Source organism: Urocampus carinirostris, chromosome 17 (genome assembly GCF_059441175.1).
Source record: "Urocampus carinirostris isolate Australia breed hairy pipefish chromosome 17, RoL_Ucar_1.0, whole genome shotgun sequence".
Lineage (NCBI taxonomy): Eukaryota > Metazoa > Chordata > Actinopteri > Syngnathiformes > Syngnathidae > Urocampus > Urocampus carinirostris.
The window spans coordinates 22,422,993-22,438,202 of NC_142365.1; the positions used below are offsets into that span (position 1 = coordinate 22,422,993).

The following is a 15,210-nucleotide window of genomic DNA, read 5'->3' on the forward strand; positions in this document are numbered from 1 at the left end:
GATGAACGTAATGTTGCTTACACAGGGTATTTCCAACACCTTCCAAACAAAAGCTGGAGCATGTCTCAGGTGACTTTTGGTGAGACTCAGCAGTGCAGCCAGTGTTTTAAGACCCCTTGGAAAAGGAAATCCTCTTGGGCCCCAATACTTCAAGGCTACCAAGTGTCTTTCTCTCTCTCTTTTCTGCTCCATGCCTGTTTTTATGTTTTTTTTCACCTCTAAACCCAATACTTAAAATAAGCAAAGATTGTTGATAATTTTAAGTATTTTTCTACCAAAATAAAATAAAAATGAAATGTACGAGAAGAAAAAGTTACAAGTGTCTTAAAAAATAAAACCAAATACTCAAAATAAGCAAAATGTTTTTCCAATAGGCTATTCCCATCCATCCACCCAGGCATCCATCCAAACATCGACCCATCCAGACATATATCTATAGTATCTCAAGTTCAGTTTGGATATGCTTGTGTCCTATGAAATTGTCAAGGTTGCCCCGCCTGTTTTGCGCCAGCTGCGGCTCGTTGCCTGATTGGCTTCCCTCCTTTTTAAGCTCAGTGCCTTCTATCACCCTTTGTCAGTCCGTCAACGAACCTCTGCACCCGCAAGACGTGGGTTTTGACTATCCTGCTTGTGTATCCTGTCCGGTATCGGTCGGGTCTATCTCGTCCTGTTATGATATCGGACTCCCGTCTCGAGTGTCTGGTATTGATCCCTTCTGTCTCGTCCTGTCTGATATCTGATTCCAGTCTCCAGTATCGGGTATCGATCCAGTAAATCTTGTCCTGTTTGATATTGGACTCCAGTCTCCACTGTCTGGTATCAATCCCGTCTATCTCATCCTGTCTGATATCTTGCTACAATCTCCGGTATCCGGTATCGATCCCGCCTGTCTCATTCGGTCTGATATCTTGCTACAATCTCCGGTATCCGGTATCGATCCCGCCTGTCTCATTCGGTCTGATATCTTGCGCCAGTCTCCAGTATCCGGTATTGATCCCTTCTGTCTCGTCCTGTCTGATATCTGACTACAGTCTCCAGTATCTGGTATAGATCCTGTCTGTCCCGTCCTGTCCGGTATCAATTCCGTCGGTCCGGTATCTGCTCAGGTATCTGGTATCGATCCAGTCTGTCCAGTCCTGTCCGGGATCAACCCCGTCTGTCCGGTATTGATCCTGTCTGTCCAGTCCTGTCCGGTATCGACCCCGTCTGTCCTGTATCTGCTTGTGTAATTGATATCGATCTCGTCGGCCTCTGGTTTCGTGTTTTTCCACCCCGGACTTCTGTCCAACTTCTTCCGCCCAGCGATCGCCGAATCACTGGTGTTAACGTGCATGACTGCCCCATTCCCGTAAAATAAAGTGTGTGTGAAAACGTTACGCAACTGGGTCCTTCTCCTGTTCTGCTTCTGACAGAAATATTGTTGAATCACATCTATTTATTATAGTATAATACCTGCAAGTAACATGGCACATCCCGGTTGTCTATTTTTATTCATTTAGTCACATGGAATAGAGCTCTAACATAAAATTTGATTGTCTTTGTCAAACCAGATTAATACCACCATCCTAATTAAATGCAGACACAGAGATCATATTGTACTAGAAGAGAGTTTTCACCGCAAAGTAGGGATTGTTTACATTCTCCTCTCCAAGGTGATCCTGGTCTTTTTCCAAGGGCAACCGTCAGCTGAAGCTATTCCAATCTTGTCAGTTGAGAGGCAACATTAAAAGTATATGACAGAAAAGCGAGAAGGTAACCTTGTTTCAGTCTTTGCAAAGAAGGAATGTCAAGTACACAATTCAAAGCCCAGCATGGAAAATGGGGGGGAAAGGTATTTTTATGGTGAATACCATTACTTGTCACACATAGAGGACGCCGACCTACTGACAAAGTATTCCACGGAACCACAGCAGAGATGAATACATGACTGCCAGCAAGCCACCCGGCTCAGCTTGAGTGCGTGAAATGAGCTTTGCCACTGGCAGAGACAGAGAAGAGTGACTTTCACAGTTTCTAATCATATCCTTGGTGGTGTGGTCCTATTTTTGGAAATTATACGCTATAATATTATGTTGTTTTGGAGGTAATGATGACCACTGTTGAGACAAATGCATTACCAAGGAACATGTCCCTGGAACGCAAATACTTTTCAATTAATTTCACACGCTATTAATTAATAGCGTAACTCAGCTGCTGCCACAACAAGGTGCGATAGTCCGCTACTTTATAAAAGCAGATAAGGAAATACAGCGTCCTCTGAATACTGAACATTCCTGCTTTGTTCACGATGTCACATAAAACTCTCAATCGGCTAACAGCAGTAATCAAAGGTGTCAGTGTCTATATGTACCTACAAAATGCAACTGAATCCGATGATCGTGGCGCAGAGTGTGAGTCAGTGTATAAGTGCATATTTGTGTCACCAATAGTGAATGGTATGCAGCGTGTGGGGAGCGGTCATGGCTTATAAAGGAACAACAATCCAGCGCTAAAACAATTATGCAATGTTTTTACTGAACTTACATTAAGATTATGCTGAATCTTTTTCTTACTGTTTATAAAATTATGTTTGCAATAAAAAATGCCCGGAGACAAAAAAAAAACACGCCCTGGACAGTACCCAGAAATGGAGGAGATCTGCAAGTGGTTAAAGCCCAGAGATGAAATGGATATGGGGTGTCTCTCTTTGTTTGCAAGCTCAAGATGACAAAAGCTCAGAAATATGAAGGGTTCACTGCTTCCAAGGGTTAGTGTACACGTTTTCTTCAATTTCTTCTATTATGTGGCTATTATAAGGCAGATTTAGGGGGTCGACTACGATGCGAGTATATATGTTAATTTTTCAATAGATTAATAGAACACACTATTTTTTTGGTGTCAGTAATCTGGGAGTAACTGAGTTACTTTTAAAATGAAAAGAAGTATTTGCTTCATGCTTTACTGACAACAAAGCTTGCAATATATGTCTCAACAAACAGTCCCTCAGTAGCCTAGATGGTAGGGCGCCCGCTTTGAGACTGGGAGGTCGCTGGTTCGCGCCTCGGCCGGGTCATACCTAAGACTTATAACATTGGTAAAATGGCGGCGCCCTCTGTTGGCTGCGGCTGCATCGGCTCGCTACAACGGGTCAGGTGTATCGACATTTCGTTCTGTGTACATTGTTACAAAGAATGACAATACAAAGGAAATTATTATTATTATTATTATTTGATTGCCATTATGTTTTTAACAGCCTCCAATTTGAATATAATTGTACAAGCTAGCATTGTTTTAGACTGCTTCCGATTTCCTTATGCACAAAGACTGCAGGACAAAAACAGGGTCATTTACAAATGTGAGAAAATAAGTAGCAAGGCCATCTCTGGAGAGTATTTAATTTCTCCAGTTCAAATGCGCTTCCTTTGTTCTCGCTTTAACCCTTAGCATCGCATAATTTGTCACCATCTGGTGCTTTCATTCAGATTCACTTCAAGCCCTGCTCTGCAAACTCGGAAAGCATCTGCTGTCAATCGATCCTGCAGATTATGCAATATGGCAACGAGGAAGCGATTATTTGGTCAGCTTGCCGTCAACATTTCTGAGGTTCATGAAATTGACTGGAAATAGTTGGCAACACTTATAGATGGTTGTGGGATGAAGGAACCGGAGAGGCATTTTAGAGTAGGAGCAGTTTTAGTCTTTAAACGCCATTTTGATATTTTCAATGCATCGCACAGAGTTCTCAGTAGTTTCCAAAAAGTGTTTTAAAACGAGATCTAACAATGATTGGCCACCTTTATGGCTGTTTTTGGGTGCAATGTTTGAAAATAACAATGGTTGTCTTTTGCTGTTCAGTGTACATGCCTTGCAAAATTAAGAGATTATATTTTCCCTTTTTGGCTGATTATTGAGCAATTAAAAATAGCTAAAATTGGAGACTTGCAGTCACTCAGGCCCATACATTACTATAATTAAATTCAAGTCAAGTCACGTTTATTTGTGATGCCCTTAATCACAAGGAGTCGAAGGGCTGCACAGACTAAAGACTATTGCAAACTGTCAGGACCCGAACGGAAACAGGACCCAATTGCGCAACGTTTACCACAAGTTTTACGGTCCGGTATTCGCTGGACGCGAGAAGCAAGTCGCTCTTGTACTCGGACTGTGATCCAAACACGGAAGTGGATCTTCCGTAGCGAGCGATAGCGATGTCAGTGACGGAAAAACTGGTCGGTAGCTGGGACTGGGAGAGCAAAGCGTAGTCGAGGTCGGAAACGAGTCGTAAGCCAGGAGGGGAAAGTATACATAGTCGGGATCAAAAATGGGTCGTAGGCCCAGACGGGAGAGCAGACGTGGTCAGGATCAAAACAGGTCAAACAAACGGGAACAATAACGGGACAGGCGGGAGTCAGAGTCGAAAAAGGCTTGTCTTATATAAACAGAGGTTCGCAGATGGACTGACAACAGGGGATTGACAGGACTGGGTTTAAATACGGACAGGGAGCCAATCAGAGCCCGCAGCGGTTGGTGGCAAATGAGCGGGCACAGGTGATTCACATCGGTAATCATGACCGCAAACTACAGACTATCATGAAATAAAACAAGTAGATTTTATATGTTAAAAAACAACTAAGGATCAATGATTAAAAAGCCTTTGTTAAAGCTAATTCAAACAAATTTCTTATTGCAAAATGGAACTGCCAACTACCAACTACAACTTCACAGGTTAGTTGGAAACTAAAATTATCAGAGCTTATGTTGACACGCAAAGGACACCACCAGCCATGCAGTTTAATTTATGCTAATACTCAAGCGCACCGACCTACGCTTTAATAACAAAATTGCAAGCAGTTATTAGAACTAATAGCACACTACAGGCCTAATGTTCATTGGAGAAAAAAACGTCCATAGGATGCACTTGCCCACAAGCGTCACAAGACAACGTGCAATTAGCCAAAATGCAGACCCTACCACCAATAAAACCTTCACAAAGCATATAAATGTCAACCTTTGCATCTAGCGCTTAATGCCGAGGGAAGACGACGGCACTTAAGTGGGAATGAGAGTGCAGATGGATGCTCACCACCAACTTTACAACCCCATTGCACCCAGACTTTTACAAGAACGTCAGCTAATGCGCGCATCCCTGTCCCGCTTCTGTACTGCTAAGAGGGGGCTTAAAGAAGCCTGAAGCAAATAAGTTCATCACTTTCTTCCCTTTCTTCCTTTCCTTATCTGACTCTCGTGATCTCCCGGAAACCGGTCTGATGAAGGTTTATTGGGGCCTGCTAAAGGCCTTTAGAGTTGTGCTTAGGGTAAATGTGAGCCAATGAGAAAAACAACCCCCAGGTTTTGGACACAGTGCTTTAAAAAGAGGCATTCCTCTACTACAGTGGTCTCAAACTGTAATTGACTTGGGGGCCACCGGATATAGGGTCTGGTTAAAGTTGGGTGCCATTAGGTTTTCCACACAAAAAAGCTCTGATAAAAAACAATTCACTATTTATAAATATCTTTTAAAAAATGGCTCCACATAATATATAAATAAAAAAGGTATTTAAAATGAATATGCAAATAAATCAATCAGGAGTAAATTAATCCATATTTTGCATGGGCTGCACTTACATGAGAGGGAAAGTGTGTATTATTTGGCCACCAGATGTCACCGTATTCATTAGTGCAACTGAAAATGAGCGCTAAAAAGCGCAAGGAAAAAACTACGGAAATTCAAAGTGATCAAAACATTTTTCTTTTGCACAGGTACATACATACGTTTTTTGCCCAAACATAAAATACATTTAAAGAAGAGAAAAAAACAAAAGAAAAAGGAAAACATAAAGAAGAAAAAAATCAAAGAAGAAAAAATGGAAAAGAGAAAAGGCAAAGGAAAAATAAAAAAAGACAAAAGGAAGAAATAAAAGAAAAAGGAAAAAAGGAAAACAAGAAAACGAAAAAATGAGAGGCAAAAAGAACAAAAAAATAAAAGAAAGAAGGAAACGTGGAAGAGAAAAAAGCAAGGGAAAAGGAACAAAAAAGAAAAGAAAAGGAACAAAAGAAAGAGAGTAAAAATAAAAAGAAAAACAACAAAACACTAAAAAACAATGTTAAATAAAAAGTAAAAAGGTCTAAATGGGGAAGAAAAGAAAAGAAAAGAAAACAACACAGGTGGGGGTAGCCGGAGCACCACTGCCTTACTATGTGTGTTTCCTATTCCTCATCAGGCCAAATGGCGGTCACCAGCTGTTTTGAAAAGCAAGCCACAAGACCCCCTGATACAACAAGTAAGAAAGACCTCAAGATGGAGGCCCCAAAGGGAGGGTGCAAACGTGCGAGTGTCAAGTTCCAGAGATAAAAGTGTTTTGGATACAGCGCGATAAGACGGAGTGATGCTTCACCAAGCTTCGGGATTTGGATCTGAAACCGTTACGCAACTAGTCCTCAGGTGAAGGGCAGCGGCTCGCACTCTGGTGCCACTTGGGGAGAAGTTGTTTGGGAGTGTTTAAAGGGAGACTGTTTATTATTTAGTCTACCTTGTGGAAAAAAAAACTTCACGGTTCACGGATCCTTTAACCGACGTGTCGTCGGGGCACCAACGAGGACGTAACTCTGGACAGCTTGGTCCACTGTTGACGGTTCCTGGGCCCTTTTTCTTTCTTTCTCTATTCTTTTATTTTTCCCCATTTAAGTATTTATTTCTTTATATTATTATTTCAAAATGTTTTCCTTGTGCTTTTTTTCTTGCTTTGAAAAATGATCACTTTGTCCTTTTTCACACTCTTTTTTTGGGGCTTACACAGCGACAGAGTTGTCAAGTACTGTATTTTCCGCACTATAGGGCGCACCGGGTTATAGGGCGCACCCCCAAAAAATAGTTTTTGGTCCTATATCTTCCATACATAAGGCGCACGGGATTATAAGGCGCTACAACGGGAACGTCGACAAAACAGTCAGATAGTTCAGTCAAACTTATTACCCCCTTAACATTCCCAAAGCTTGCAAAGAAGCAAATACGTGTCTCAGACATATATAGAAACAGTGTCTGTACGATGTCACTCAAATGCATCGTTCCAAATATCATTCGGAAGGTTAAAGTCTTCAAGGTTCAAGAAATGCCAACCATTCCTTAGTTTCTATTTTCTTTTTCGCTCACAACTTTACTGTGCATATGACAATAAACACTTGGAATTGAGTTTAATTTAAAAAAAGACCCATCACAGAAACATCGAGATCACTCTGAAACAAGATACTGGGAAAATATATAGGCGCAGTAGCTCACCGAAGTCGTTGCGTTCAATAATAATGTGCAACCATGGTCCTCTTATATCCGTGAGTGTAGTAAATCCAGGAGAGTAAAATATTTACAAATACAGAATAGTAAAACATGTTTTCTCTATGCCATAGACAACCAAACTTGCTATTCACATTCATCTTTTTTGGCCAATTGCAGGCTTTGTTTTGCCCCTTTAGCCTAAGCGAGCCTGTAAATGATAAAAAGGATCCGCCTCCTTTACCTCCGAATAGCTTTAGCCAATAGTGATTGATTCAAATGATGATTGACACATTGGCTGGGAAATGAAACGCCGGCATATGTATCCCAGCATACAGCGCGGACGACTTCGCCTTCGGGGGAAAATCTGGTCGGTGGCTGCTTGCCTTAGTTGCAAGACTTTGCGACTTAATATTTATCCATATATAAGGCGCACTGTATTATAAGGCGCATGGTCAGTTTTTGAAAAAAAACAAAGGCTTTTAGGTGCGCCTTATAGTGTGGAAAATACGGTATTACCCACAGTCCCTCCAGGAGTGATCCATTTTTGACCAAGAAAACCTTGACGACGAACATAACATATTTATGATAATGTGATGATATCAAGGCCACGCTTATGGAGGACCAATCCTGCCATATGTAGAAATGTTTAAATAAATAAATATATGCCCTACATATACCATAAATGAACACATAAGTAAATCAAGTAATACCTATATATATGACATAAATGCAATCAATTAATACATTTGTGTTTGTAATCTATTTATATCGTAATTTATTTTGTCGTTTATTCTGTCACAACAAAATGTTATTCAAACGACATGGTGGGTCAAACTGGCTGAGCTTTTCGCCTACTGGTTGAACAGGGAATAAGCTGAGTTGTTCATCACTGATCAAACAATAGGAGAAAAGATCAGGCAAAAGGGCCCCTCCTCGTGTGAATAACATTTTGTGACAAAATTAATGACTAAATGACTAAATCCATCCATCCATTTTCCATAGCCCATCAAAGTCATTTCTAGGCAGTGGGCAGTGGGCAGCGGACACCGTGAATTGGTTGCCAGCCAGAGACAGAGAATCCACAATTTGTCCGGTTTGGACTGGCAAATCAACCCGACATGCATGTCTTTGGAATGTGGAAACCCACGCAGGCAAGGGGAGAACATGCAAACTCTGCACGGGAAGGCTGCGATAGCTGGACTTGAACCCTAGACCTCCGCATTGTAAGGCTGCGCGCTAACCACCCAGCCACTGACGAAATACATGACAATATGAATACTTTATAATAATATAGATTCCAAGATGGATGAATTATTAAATAAATGGATGGAGTGCATTTATGTTATAGATTAGGTATTATGTAATTTATTTATGTGTTCATTTCTTTATATGACATACATTTGTAGGTATTCAATAATTTCTACATATATTTCTCCATCTAGCATCCATACACCAACATTCAACTGATTTTCTAAAACAATTTGAGAAAGAGTTGCCAGGGTTAATTAAAACTTGACTTTTCATTTAATTAAAAAAAGTACATAATTTTTATCATGTAACATAAAATATGGAATACTTTTATTAGTAAAATTTAATATTTTTTGTTGTTATCTTTGCAACTACTCATACATTCTTACTATCAAATTGAAATGTATCAAAAAGTAAAATTTTGGGAAAAGGAAATAAAACTATCAATACAGGATTTTATGATTTGATATATATAAGAATTAGGGGTGTGCAAATATGGTAACTATAAAGTTGCAGATGTGGATGTGGGAACGTCTCCAAAAAATCTGCTTGAATACTTTAAAGTTGACATTTTGATGGACGTAGTGTAATCTGACATTGCTGCTGGAGGATTAACACTATGACCCTAAAGGTCCTAAGTTATCTGGTTTTGGGATGTCAACAATTAACCCGATCCGGCCATCTACTCAACAGAAACATCCTTGCCTCTGGTAAACGTCGCATCCTATAAATTTAACTAATATTGAAAGCAGTGGTGGGATGTCATGGCCTGCAAAGCCTCACTTGCTAGCCTAAAAAAATATCTGAATCCTGTGATTTTAATTATATTTTGTCCATAGATACTTGGGAGAAAAACTGGAAATTGTATGTCAGCTTCCTTTCACTGCTTTTTCGCCGATTGTGCTGCTTCCAGGTGTTTTCATATTTAAGCATTTAACCAAACACATTCCAGCCATTACTAATTACCACGGTTTGTAATCTGACCGGAGGCCATCAAAAACAATTCTGAAGGCCCTGAGGCATAAAATAAGTGACAATAATGATGTTGGTTTAGACAATCAGACGGTGGAAGTTGGTGGAAGAGGGCCTTCTAGAAGGCATAAAGAAACGTCAGCAATGGGCGGAAATGCACCAAAGTATTCGCGCCAACTGCGGTTAGACTCGTGGACGGGCTGCAAAAGCATACATATTGTTGTGTTGAATTAATAGGGTTTTTTTTTTTGTCAACCCACAATGGCTGAAGAAGGAGGAGAAATGGTTTTTGGTCACAGACGTGATGTAAAACCATTTTCTAGACGGACTTTTCAATAAAAGCTAGACATCATTTAGAAAGGTCAGACAACTTTGAAGCCCTATTAATTTACTTGATTTGCAAGACCGAACCCGGAGCAAACCCAAAATTTTATATTTCCTTTGTGAGGACTCGAGAGGGAAGGTACAACGCCCGCTACACGCCCAGGTCTCTGGGTCTTCCCAGCAATGTCCGCACGCAATGTTGACTGCGCGAGAAAAAGTCTAGCAGGACGTTAAGGGCGGCGTGCAGACGGGTGACATGTAAAGCCTGTCTTTTGTAACGAAATCTAAGTTAAACAAGACTGTAGACATATTTGCATATTTTATATTTATATCTGCAAAGGTTAGATTTACTAACAATCTCATATCATTATGGTTTGGAAGGAAAATTTTGAGGCGTCCTGTCATTTTAATGGGTTGAAAATTGGACATTGAACCACAGCAGCGGTATGTCCTTATGACGCGTGGCATGCAGAGAGAGAGGCAGGTAGACAAATAACGATAATAATTGGTGGATAACAAAAATTTAAAATGTCATGATTGACATTTTAGGCCTGTGTGTGAAATGCATGGCGGGAGGTTTGACGTCAAAAGCCATCAAAAGACCTGACTCAAGTGTTTTTTTTCTTTTTAAACAATGTAGGAAGATATCCATTCACACAAAAAAACATTTCCCTCATCAGTTCAAAACAAAGCAAGATCAGTCTGGACAGTTGAATAAATAGAAAAATCCAACTAGATATGTCCATTTACGGTCAGTCACTAATCCCCGAGCCTGTGAAGATCTCTAGAGAGGAAACCAAAACAGCGAAGGGCTTTTCTAAACTTGACTCCACAGAGAAAGCAAACAATTTGTGTAAAAAGTATCTGCACTCCAGGCAAACGTCTGTCAGGCATGAGAAAGTCATGCCGTTTTCTGTTTTTCAGTGCTTTAAGCAAAAAATGTTCTATAGGGGTGTTTAAACCCAAAATATTCTTGTACTGTAAATTCTAGACGACAGAGCGCACCTGATCGAAGGCTACAAATCTAGGGAATGAAGCTAAATGTTGCCTTTGTATGAGCCGCACTTGGATTTAAAGCCGCATGTTTAATCAAACAGCCATAAAAATGAACTAATTCACGTCAATCTCTCACATATTAAGACAGCACCAACTGCCTGGGGGTTAATTATGCGTCCTCACCTCCAGCTGCAATGGTTTATGCCCCCACATACATAATGTCGTTTTTAGCTGCGTTATTTTCAATTTTACTCCGAGTTTATGTGTTTTCGAATCATGTGACCATTCAAGATGGCGATTACAAAAACAAGCACATGTGAATTTCCCTTCGGGGATGAATAAAGTATCTATCTATTTATCTATCTATCTATCTACTTACTACTGTGCCTAATCAAATTACGAATGAGGGCATTGTCGCGTAAAATGTGAGCCCAATATTCTAGACGACGGCATTAGGGCAATTATACTGTGAAGAATAGTGCCAGATTGCAACACAGACATGTCCTTTGGTGTTGCCGTCTTTGGTGATCTTTTGTGGTAGGGACCAAATTGCATTTGCTTGTTATTGTTACTTGAGGATGAAAGGAAACCTTAGAGACCTGACTTGGAGGCTGATGATACGCAAAGAGAAGTGTAGCATTTTTGATAAATTCCACTGCTGTTAAATTTGGATGTGTAAGGGTGGGCGGATTGATCTAAATAGCAATGTTATCGATACTAATCAAATTGTCCTGGGATCGATATTTTACTACTCCACCAATTTCCTCACAGTGCCTCTCTATGTATAGCCTTTTCTCTCACACCCGGCATCATTGGTCACTCTCCAAGTTTATGTCTGAGTGTGTGACTGACAGGTAAACTTTTAGCACCTCTTCCTACTTGGCCAGCTGCTTTATCCTGCCTGCCAAAATGAAATCATTTCGCTTCCTTAAAAGTTTTCTATTCACATAATGAAACGCACGCTGTTCCCAGCCTCTCAAAGGACTGAGACATGCCAATCTCTCACTCGCTAACTCTATCTTATTTTTATTTAGTTTTCGGTTTTTGTTTTTTTTTTTTCAAAAATGTGGTGTACTTATCAAAACTCCCCCACCACCGCTGTTGTTCCCATCATGTTTCCAGCAACATTTGGGACAAGTAACCAACATTCTGGAGGTATGTTTTGCAGTTACATAAGATAAAAACTGAAAGTGAGAGAAAGTGACATAAAGTGGAAAAACTGAAAGAAATTCTACGGCAGCACTCTTTTGGACTTCAGATTTGTTCCTATTGACCCAGGTTCATAAAGCTGTGGGGAAAACCCAGAAAAATAGCCATTTTAAAGCATATATCAACAATCTCCATTTTTCCTAATGTACATCTAACTTACTTTGAAGAAGCAGCGCAAGCATTTTCAACCAAGACAAAGTGGATCCAACACTGTTATGACAACAATGTGCAAATCACTCAACCTTACATATGGATAAGCAGCAATTTTTGCATTATGAGCCCATTCCACTGAATAATGTGAGTGCATATTTCACTCTTTGTCCTTCCAAGCCTGGTGTGCCTGGTTGTTCCTTTTTTTAGTGGGGAATGCAGCGGAAAGGCAACCAAAGTCCAAAGGTGAACAAAACAATCCCAAGTCGGAGCTGTTGATATTAACCCAACTGACATTTCATATGATTTACTCATGTAATGTGCGTCTAAATTCCAACTCTGTTGTTTTCATCTCAAAAGTGGGAAGATTAAAGAGTCGTCCTAATAATTACAGATTTTAGTTCATATATTTACGAAAGAAGCCCATGGATTTATGCAAACAAGAGCCCTATGTTTAAAAATGTTTCTTCACCAGGTAAAACAGAAATTATACATGCAAAAAAATGCAGAGAAAATAAGAAATGTTGACAGTTTACACAAGTTGTGTTCTAAAGTGAAATGTGCTTTATGCAGAGCAGCACGCTGATCTTCAAGTTGTTATTTTGGAGTTCAATATTTTCTTTAAAATGGAGCAAAGGGGCTGACATGACTTTTGCCCCGTTTTCAGTCTGCTCTGACACAAATATTTTTTTCTCAGCTGTCACAAGAGTCAGAAATCGCTTACGTGAAATGTAACAAGTTCACCCCGAACCTACTCATTGTTTCAATTAGACCTGCAAAAAAGATCGTATTATGTAAAGGGACAGTGTGTATCAGTTGACCACAAAATGTTGAATTGTGTAATGCAGCCAAAAATGAGTGCTTGAAAGCACAACGAAGAATATAAACCGTGGAGACTCAAAGTTACTAACCATCTTTCATCAGTTTTTTTGTTAAGCCTTTCACCAGCCAATGATATCAGCTACTTCTATAGTGAGTGAGTGATGTAAAATAAATGTAACTTTTTTTGACCGATGAGTACTGAATTTTCCAGAGCCACGCACAAAATGCTTAGAGACATTTTATATATACTATAAGAGGTACCAGAAAACAGCAGAGTTGCCAGAAATTCAAAGGTGAACCTTAATATCCAGTGCATCTTATAGACCTGAAAATACGGTACGGACTTACGACCATTCGACTTACGTAAAACAGTAGATGCGAAAAAAAAAATCAGAATGTCGAAAAATATCCGGACATTCCTCCAAGTTAGATTTTGTTTTGTGTGCACCTTTTCTGAGTACAGGACATTATTGTCGTGCTTCTTTCCGCCGCTACAGGCGTGTGGTGGCGCTGTGAGAGGTCACCCAGCATCCACCCCGAAGAACAACTCCGGCTTACTCTTCCTATTTCGTGTGCAAACATACTATACTGTACTTTGACATTTGTATTGTTTAATATCTCTTATCCCATTTGGTTGGTGTTAAGTGTGAAGAGGCGAGCCGTTTCTTTTGAAACAAAAGTGGAAAAAAAATGCTTGATGCGGTTGAGAAAATGGTTGGAACGCTTTTTTTCGGACACTTTTTACCACGGAGGAGGACCTCTTGAAGCGGATCTTCCAAAAGTAAGTTAAACTCAACTTTATTTATCTTTATAGAGCATATTATTTCATGAAATGTCTATCTTTTTTTAGTACAAAACAATACAGGTTACTTATACAAGCCTTAAACATACTTTTATAAACCTTAAACAGACAAAATATAGCACTGAAGCAACTTACGAACAAATTCAACTTACGAACGATCATCCTGTAGTAGGGCAGTGTCTGTGTTCTAAAAATATTATTAGTATAATTGCTCATCATTTTTGTTTTACCACAAGATTGTGTTAAGTAATACACACTGCCACTCTTAGTCACTGGTTTTCAGGTCAACCCCTGTATACTAAAACACTATATAAAATATTTTAGTTATTGCTTTGCGGCAGAAAAAAGGCAAAAGATGTAATCCAATAATTATTTTCAGAGTAAAATCATTTTTGAAGTCATCACTTGAGTGTCATGTTTGTTCTATCTTAACATTGCACTTTTTTCTATATAAAATATAATACTTCAGTATTTTGGAACCACAGTGATCACTCGTTTTTTTGCGGGGGGTCGCATTCCAAAAGGAACCGCGATAGTTCAAAATACGTGAAGTGGAAATTAATTTATTAAATACTATTAAACATTGAAGATTGAAATCAAAGATCAAACCCTTCATACGCTTAAGCATTTGTATGATGAATAAAAGTAGTTCACTTTATAATCACTTTTGTTTATCAATAACTTCTGAATTTCTACTATATACCACTACCGTGAATCCATTTTTTTATTCAGATGAATCGCCATCATGTGTACGTTATTGGAAAGCAGAAATGTGGTGTAAAAATGCTTTTATGATCTTTATCTTCCTTTTGCATGTTGAGAAGCCCAACTTTGTCAGCGATAGAAAGTATCTTACTCTGCCTTTTCTTCTTTTGTCGGTCCAGAACATTTTGTTAACACGATTGTTTTTTTTTCTTCCGAAAAACCCAAAATTGAAAAAGATTTGCGCCTATTTAATGTAGCTTCCTCAAGCTGTTTTATGTTCGTGTATAACTTGGAGCGCAACATTATTGATGCACAGGCAGACACAGGTAGAAAAAGGGCGGGGTAGACTGCGATACAGGAAAGAATTATAGCAAATGGAATTTACAAATGTGACCTCAGACCTTTGGCTCTGATTTATGTGAAATATTTTAGTTTGATTCAACACAAAAATGTCAATTTGTAAACTTAAACCATTAAAAGCAAAACTATTTGTTTGAAAGAGAGCCCAACCATATATTTCAAGACAAAATTCATAAAAGCTGCCAAACTTGCTCTTCAGACAAAAGGTATTTCTTCAGCACATTTTATTTCACTGTGTGAATGATGATTTGAAAAGAATCTCTGAAATAATATTTCCAGAGCCTGTGTCCTATATCAATATACCACTTAAAAATTGCCTCCCTCTCGCCACTCCAAGCAGCCCAATCCAAGCTTTGCCGGGCCATTTTGCTTG

At 39.4% G+C, this 15,210-nt stretch overlaps 1 protein-coding gene across 4 annotated transcripts in view; it reads right to left on the minus strand.

The window, feature by feature from the left end:
- abr (ABR activator of RhoGEF and GTPase) overlaps positions 1-15,210 on the minus strand; it is a 145,851-nt gene that overhangs the window by 44,211 nt on the left and 86,430 nt on the right. The gene's annotated exons all lie outside the window — the stretch shown is intronic.